This window comes from Mastigoproctus giganteus, chromosome 8 (assembly GCF_048544385.1).
Source record: "Mastigoproctus giganteus isolate SK-2022 chromosome 8, ASM4854438v1, whole genome shotgun sequence".
NCBI lineage: Eukaryota > Metazoa > Arthropoda > Arachnida > Uropygi > Thelyphonidae > Mastigoproctus > Mastigoproctus giganteus.
The window spans coordinates 27870040-27877990 of NC_143582.1; positions in this window are offsets into that span (position 1 = coordinate 27870040).

Below are 7951 nucleotides of genomic sequence, written 5' to 3' on the forward strand. Positions count from 1 at the left end.
CGAGCCAGTTTTACAAATACGCGCCCCGAATCTTACAAGACAGAGTTTCTCAGCTTAGAAAAATCATCGAAGACCCTTACGCGAAAAGCAAAAATAAATATAAAAATTGAACAACTTTTCTCTCACGAAGCGTTAAAGGCTCTAAGTTAACCCCCGAACCGGAAATAATGGAGAGTCTCTCTCAAGAAAACGCGAAGGTCGTTGGCTAGTTAAGAAGACCCAGAGAGTAAAGTTTTTAAAAGGGCCCGATTTTTACCTCGTGTCAGACACTGTAAAGCGACAGTCCAACGAACGAGCGTACAATGAACGCAGTTTTTAAGGATGTCCAAGTAGGCGTGCAAAGTGTACTGGCCCTAATGTTCTGGGGGCCACCGGGATGGTCTTTAATCACTCGCGAGTCCTGGGCATCGCTTTTGTACACTCGACCGAATAAGATGAGTGTTCTGGTGCAGACGACGTGTCAGAGGAGGTAGTTAGCAGTTTAATTTCTAGTTAGCATCCCCTTTCTAGAACTGTAGACAACCAAGGGGGGGAGGATTTGGCAGCAGACGTGGCAACTCTCTAGTGCCATCGGTTCACTTAAACTTTTGCTTCGACCATAATTATCTCTGGACACGAAGCAGATACTTTTTAGCGTGATAAATGGTGGGCCAACTATGGTCGCACTCATAATGTTTCAGACGCATTATCCTTTGAGATTGTGTTTATCTACGTCCCTGTTTCAGTTAAAAGCGCGAATGTTTTGATAAATCGGAAGGTTTGGGCTTTTTAAGCGCTCTTAGATTATAAAAAGGAAAAAAATCGATGCAGAAGAAGCAAAAGAAAAACATTCTTTTGTCTACTTTGACAACGGCTGTTTACTTAGTGAAACTTGCCTTCTGTACACCCCTACAGTCGTGTTTACTTTCTATCAACTATCTCGAATCTTCCATTTTTTTTGCTAAGCGAATACTTTTGTCTGAGTGAATCACTTTCTATTCGATGTACGCAAAGTAAATACGAGGATTTAACCCGTCCAATATCCACTTGTACGTCTTCCTTTATTTCTCTTTTGTTTATCGTGTGACGCTGCATTTTTTCTGCTCGTAAACCCCGAGAACAATGAGGGCAAACTTTTTAAATTCTTAAAAAAAAATTGGAGAAGATAAGACGTATAATTAAGTCGAAGAACTCTTTCCTTCCTGACGCCGGTTTCAATCAGCATGAGTGTGTCAATTTGTTGTTTACACTTATTTTCCCGGTAGCGCTGAAAATGCACAACGTTGTTTGTCACGTGATTCGTATTGCATTTGCGGGGGCTAGGGGGTGTCACACACGCACGTGGCTAAAATATTGTAAAATTTCGTATATTGTCGATTAAACTGCTGACGTCATAGGTTATATTAAGAAACGAAAGGTGTTAATCAATGTCTGTTTGAACTGCAGTTCATTGTGGGGTCATAATTTTATTTTGACGTACGTGGGCCCAAAGAAATTTATGGTGGAGGTGATGCAATAAACGAAAGAGTTCATAGAACATCATTTCCAATGAAATTTACATTGATTTCGAGTGAAATCAACAGAAATTATTTAGCAGACGAATATTAGTTTTTAGCAGACGATTGATTGCTATCGATTCACATTGATATGAAGCCAAATCAATAGAAAGTTTAGTGTTAATAGTGACAAAGGATGCAGAAAGCAAGCTTATACAGATTCAGCCAAAAGAAATCCCATTTCCCTCATCCATCCCCTCCAATAGTTTGTCTAGTTCTTCAATTTGTTCAAACTATCCACTTACATAACAGATGGAAGCTCGTTCCAGCAATCAGCGACCCGTTCGCTGAAGGCAAGCTTTCGCACATCTGTTCTGCAACCAACCTTCATCAATTTGAATTTAAGCCTCCTCATGTGCATAGTCTGAGCAAGAGGAAGGCTCCCACCAGCATTGAGTTTGCTCAAGTCATCCAAAGCCTTAAACACCTGAATCAGATCACCTCGCAGGTGTCTAGTCTGCAGGCGCTGCAATTTGCAGAGAAGCCTTCTTTGGTAAGAGCACCCTTTCGTTGCCCTTACCAATCTCGTTGTCTTTCTCTGTACGTGTCCATTGATTACCACTCTGTCTTCTCCCATCCCTTTATTTATGCAACAGTATCAAAGGTTTTTTTGAAATCCAAGTATATGATATCAAAATTATTCTTCGGATCCAGTTGCTTTGTCACTGCATCATGGTACCCAATCAGAAGTTAAGCTAACAGGGCTGTAATTACTCGTGTCCCCATTTGATCCTCCTTTGTGAATTGGTGAGACATTCGCACATCTTCATTCCACAGCGATCTCCCCTGAATCCAAAGATGTTCTCATAATTATGGCTCTGAGTTTACTTACCTCCTTTGCTGCGTCCCTTAATATAATTCGATAGATCCCATCCACGCTTCAAGTTTCCTCTCAGTTATCGCAAAATCATTTATCTCCCTGTTTGAGTTTTTAAGCCTGAGGCATCCTTCCTAAAGATTTAGCAGACTACACTAATTTCTTTTTCAGTAGACATTAATAATTCTTTAACAGACTAATTAGCGGAAGATTGCTATCGATTTACATTGATTTGAAGTAAAATCAACAGCAGACGATTCATAATTCTTTTTAAGCAAACGATAGCTGTCGATTTTTGGAGAAATCAGCAGAAATATTTAGCAGACGATGAATAATTTTTTTTAGTATACGATAGTTGTCTATTTGTAGTGAAATCAACAGAAATATCTAGCAGACGATTAATAAATTTTTAGCATACGATAGCTGCCGATTTGTAGTGAGGTTAACAGAAGGTTTAGCAGTTAACAGACGTTAATTCTTTAGCAAACGTTTGCTAAAGGGTGTTTCGAGAATTATTATTGTTTACTAGTTTATCTATGAGTGGACATCCGGGCAACCTGACATGTAGAGAAGACGCTAGAACAGGTAAGTCTAGGGGACGTATACCGCTGAGGTTAGGCAGTCACTCGAATAGACGCTTGGAGTCCCTCATTTTCCTATTTCCTGCATCTCTTCTTCTCTCTCTCTTCAGCAAACTGTGTTACAAGGGTTAGGGGGGCACTCGTGTCAAACCAACTGTTTGCCCCGAAGCTTTCTCTATTTTTAATTGTCCAGATTGGACGGCACGTGTTCACGAAGCGGGTATCAGCAGCACCTAGTGAGCCAGTTCCCAAGCTACCCACCACGTACAGTGTCTGTAATTTCGTGGAAGGTCTAGGCCGTTGACTTCTATGTTTGGCCTAATGCCCTTGTCAACGGACCAATCAGAAGTCTCCTTCCGGTTGCAACTCCACACCTAACCCTTTGGTTACGGATGTTGATGTTCTAATCACGTGGTCCAACTAACAAAAGTACCGTTGGGATGGCCTTTCTCCCCCTTATTCTTCCCCTATCTGGATGTGGGGCAAACGTTCAAGTGAAACAACCATAAGGGACGGATTCTTTTTTTTTTTAAGTTGGTTTCTTTTGCTTTCCTGTTAAGGGTTTCAATTACGGAAGTGTGGACGCTGAAGCAGCGGAGTCATTTCGCTACTCGATGGGGTTAAAAAGTTTTGAACAATGCTTACATCACAATACAACCATTAAATTTTCTTCTCTGATTACAGTTGGTTCGAGTTAATGGGGTGAATGTCAACGCGGATCGTATATCTTGGTGGTTCGACAGAAGGGGACCGAACACGTGTGAATCAACAATGATACTGCTAAACCGGTGGAAGTAAATAAAATGGCAGTTATTGAAAAATAGGCGCATAATCTTGCAAAAGAGCTCCTTCTGTCAACTCCACGTGGACCACGGGATCAAAACATTTGGAATTCCTTCGAAACATCGTCAGCAACATCCATAAATAATAAGATATCAGAAAATTTCTAACCTCAACTTGTTTCGTAAGTAGGTGGCGCTAGTTTATTTTTTAAATATTTATTTTTTCTACCTTGTTAGGAGATCTCGACACTTTTCCACGAAGGAGACTGGCAGGGCTATTAGAGAAAAATTTAAGAGTGTAGGCTCTTCATTTATGGCTTTGGCTGCTACTGAATCGTTCAAAACCAGAACTATATTTAGGCTTAGACGAAGTGTGCACTCGCCTGAGCTCAAACATCAAGGGCCCTCGAAAAAGAGAATAAGATTTTTTTTTTTTAATTTTAAAAATCATTATGGTACTCTAGGACGAAGTCAATTTTTTTCTGAGAGATGCATTAAAATTTATATGATCAAAACTTAGCCTTCTCCAATACTCTGTCTAATCTAGTGCGCATGCTCGCTGAATGTCATCATAATAGTTTTCCGATTTTGATGAGGCTGATTTTTGCTAATTTTTTGATGTGGGTAATTTTTTTGATGAGGTGATTTCTGCTGATTTTTTGATGAGGTTGATTTCTGTTGATTTTTTTTAATGAGGATGCTTTCTGCTGATTATTTTTAATGAGGATGCTTTCTGCTGGTTTTTCATGAGGTGATTTCTACTGATTTTTTTATGAGATTGATTTCTTCTGATTTTTTTATAAGACTGATTTCTGATGATTTTTTTTAGGATGATTTCTGCTGATTTTTTTGATGAGGATGCTTTCTGCTGGTTTCTCATGAGGATGCTTTCTGCTGGTTTTTCATGAGGATGCTTTCTGCTGGTTTTTCATGAGGATGCTTTCTGCTGGTTTTTCATGAGGATGCTTTCTGCTGGTTTTTCATGAGGATGCTTTCTGCTGATTTTTTATGGACTGATTTCTGCTGATTTTTTCTGAGACTGATTTCTGCTGATTTTTTTATGAGACTGATTTCTGCTGATTTTTTTATGAGACTGATTTCTGCTGATTTTTTAGGATGATTTCTGCTGATTTTTTTTAGGATGATTTCTGCTGATTTTTTTGATGAGGTTGATTTCTGCTGGTGTTTCATGAGACTGATTTCCTACTGATTTTTTTTTATGAGACTGATTTCTGCTGATTTTTTAGGATGATTTCTGCTGATTTTTTTGATGAGGTTGATTTCTGCTGATTTTTCTTGAGGATGCTTTCTTCGGATTTTTTATGAGGATGCTTTCTTCGGATTTTTTATGAGGATGCTTTCTTCGGATTTTTTATGAGGATGCTTTCTTCGGATTTTTTATGAGACTGATTTTTTTTGATGAGGTTGCTTTCTGCTGGTGTTTCATGAAACTGATTTCCTGCTGATTTTTTTATGAGGTTGATTTCTGTTGGTTTTTCATGAGACTGATTTTTTTGATGAGGTTGCTTTTTGCTGGTGTTTCATGAGACTGATTTCCTGCTGATTTTTTTTTTTTCATGAGACTGATTTCTGCTGATTTTTTTAGGATGATTTCTGCTGATTTTTTTAGGATGCTTTCTGCTGATTTTTTTGATTAGGATGCTTTCTGCTGGTTTTTCATGAGAATGATTTCTGCTGATTTTTTGATGAGGTTGATTTCTGCTGATTTTTTATGAGGATTATTGTTAAAAGCCTCTTTTAAGAATTATTTAGCATTTTTGATATTATTTTTAATTGTTAAGTGGTAGAAGGTATTCCCGCAAAATTACCAGGGTCAAAGATTGACCAGATTATCCAAATCATTGAACGCATCAAATCCTATTGGTTCATCAAAACCCCAATTAGTTATTGCTAATTAAAGCTTGTGCATTTTAACTTCGCTTTTGTATTTTGTATGCATCAGTGGCAAAATTAAAGAAAAAACTGCGTTTGTTATTTTAATAAGGTCACTGCCAAAGAGGGCTGTTCCAGACATAAACAAATAATAAGTGGTTACAATACTCGCCCCCTTTCCATCTCCCTCCACTTAGCAATGGAAATTTTTTTTTCTTAGCCACTAACCAGGCCTTGCCCTACTTTGACATAATGAATCCTTTGAAGTCACCTGGACCCAGAAACAAAACATAACAAGTGTGTTGATATTAAGAATTGTCTGCCTAATGGCATATTTCACTACTGGCCTCTGCACACGGTACGATTTTCCCCTCTTCTTACCTCTAAAAATCGACACGTGCGTTAAAAGGTGCCCTACTAAATATAGACCCGGGGCTCACTTGCTAGGTAGCGGAAGAAACGTGGAAAATATGCAGTTTTAGTTTATTGTTTGGAAAGTTTAAAAAATAATTTATTAAAAATAGAAAAAAAAATGGAATATATTTGCCTAAGTAGGAACTGCTGTCTTGGCAAAAAGCGAATATATTTGCTGCAAAATTAAAAACTCCCACTTTCGCAAAAAGAGAATAGATAGGCAGCCAAAGTAGAAACTCCTATCTTGGGAAAAAGCGAATAGATAAGCAGGCAAAATAAGAAGTCCTATCTTGTCAAAAATGCGAATAGATAGGCAACCAAAATAAAAAGTCCTACCTTGGCAAAAAGCGAATAGATAGGCAGGCAAAGTAGAAACTTCTCTCCTGGCAAAAAAAGCGAATAGATAGGAGCCTAAATAAAAAGTCCTCCCTTGGCAAAAAAAGCGAATAGATAGGCAACCAAAGTAGAAACTCCTACCTTGGCAAAAATGCAAACAGATATTCCGCCAAATTACAAACTTCTTCTCTGGCAAAAAAAAAAAAAAGCGAATAGATAGGCAGCCAAAATAAAAAGTCCTACCTTGGCAAAAAGCGAATAGATAGGAGCCAAAATAAAAAGTCCTACCTTAGCAAAAAATTGAATAGATAGGCAGCCAAAATAAAAAGTCTTACCTTGGCAAAAATGCGAATAGATAGGCAGCCAAAGGAAAAACTCTTACCCTGGCAAAAAGCAATAGATATGCCGCCAAATTACAAACATCTTCCCTGGCAAAAAAGCGAATATATGTTCGAATAATTGTTGCCATAACAGGAATACCTTCCTTGGCAAAAACGACTATATTTGCCAGATACATTCCAGTAAATATAATGAACAAAGTAGCAACTCCGACCCTGGCAAAAAAGCGAATACTTTTGCCAAAATACGTTCCACAGAATGTAATTGCCTAAGTATTTGGCAAAAAGAGGATATATTTGCCAAATACGTTTCAGTGAAAATATGTACCAAAGTAGGAACTGGCACGTAGACTTGTACTTTTAAAAAATAGGATTTAGTGAGTTGAAAATGACCTTTTCTCTCTTTCTTATTCCTTCACCAAGAGTGACAATTCGGTCTTATTTATGCCCGTTTAAGAGTGAAGCAGAAGACATGTAACGCCTTGGTGCTTTAGAAGGAGAAAATAGGGGAGAGTAAAAAGAACGGTCTAGCCCCGTCAATTGTGCTGCCCCTGCCCCTCTACTTTCTTCTTTGAAGTCTCTGCGTTCACTTTACATTTCTGTAGGTATTTGCTTCTTATGTTACTGGACTGTCAACCTTGACCTTAGAGGACATCTTCAGAGGTTACTGACCGTTCCGAAACCTCCAGGGGTACCCAGGTGGGTTTGGTTATTGCGAAAACATAAAAGGGTAAAAGTCGAAGATTTATTTTTCGGTTGTAGTTTGGTAAACAAGTCATATCTGATTAAGAAGCTCCTTCCTTCTTTTTCGCTCTCCTTTCGTGGTTGCAGAAAGGTAATTTGAAAGGGTCCGAGTCCTCAGTTAGATGTGGATCCCTCTGGACAATTGTTGATGGTATCTTCTATCACCGCGAGATGTTCCCTCGCTCAACATCATTGTGATCGTCTGACAAATAAGGAGTTGTTGTAAAGAGAAATGGAGAATTTTAAACGCTACTGCTGCGAAACCGGTTTTGAACGTCTTGAGTGCTTTTGAACCTCGAAAGCGGTTTCAAAGTTAGGTTCAAATATATTTTGATCTGCGGGTCCAATTTGCTCTTGTAATATCCATATTGCAATGACTCGGTTATTGGTCGCTGGTTTTGGGTAAGGGCCAACACCAGTCATGCCAGGAGGTGCTACTGAATTGTTGAATTGTGTTCTAAGGCTGGTTTGTTTGCAAGTACATCGTGCGAAGCGTGATTACGTTTTTTTT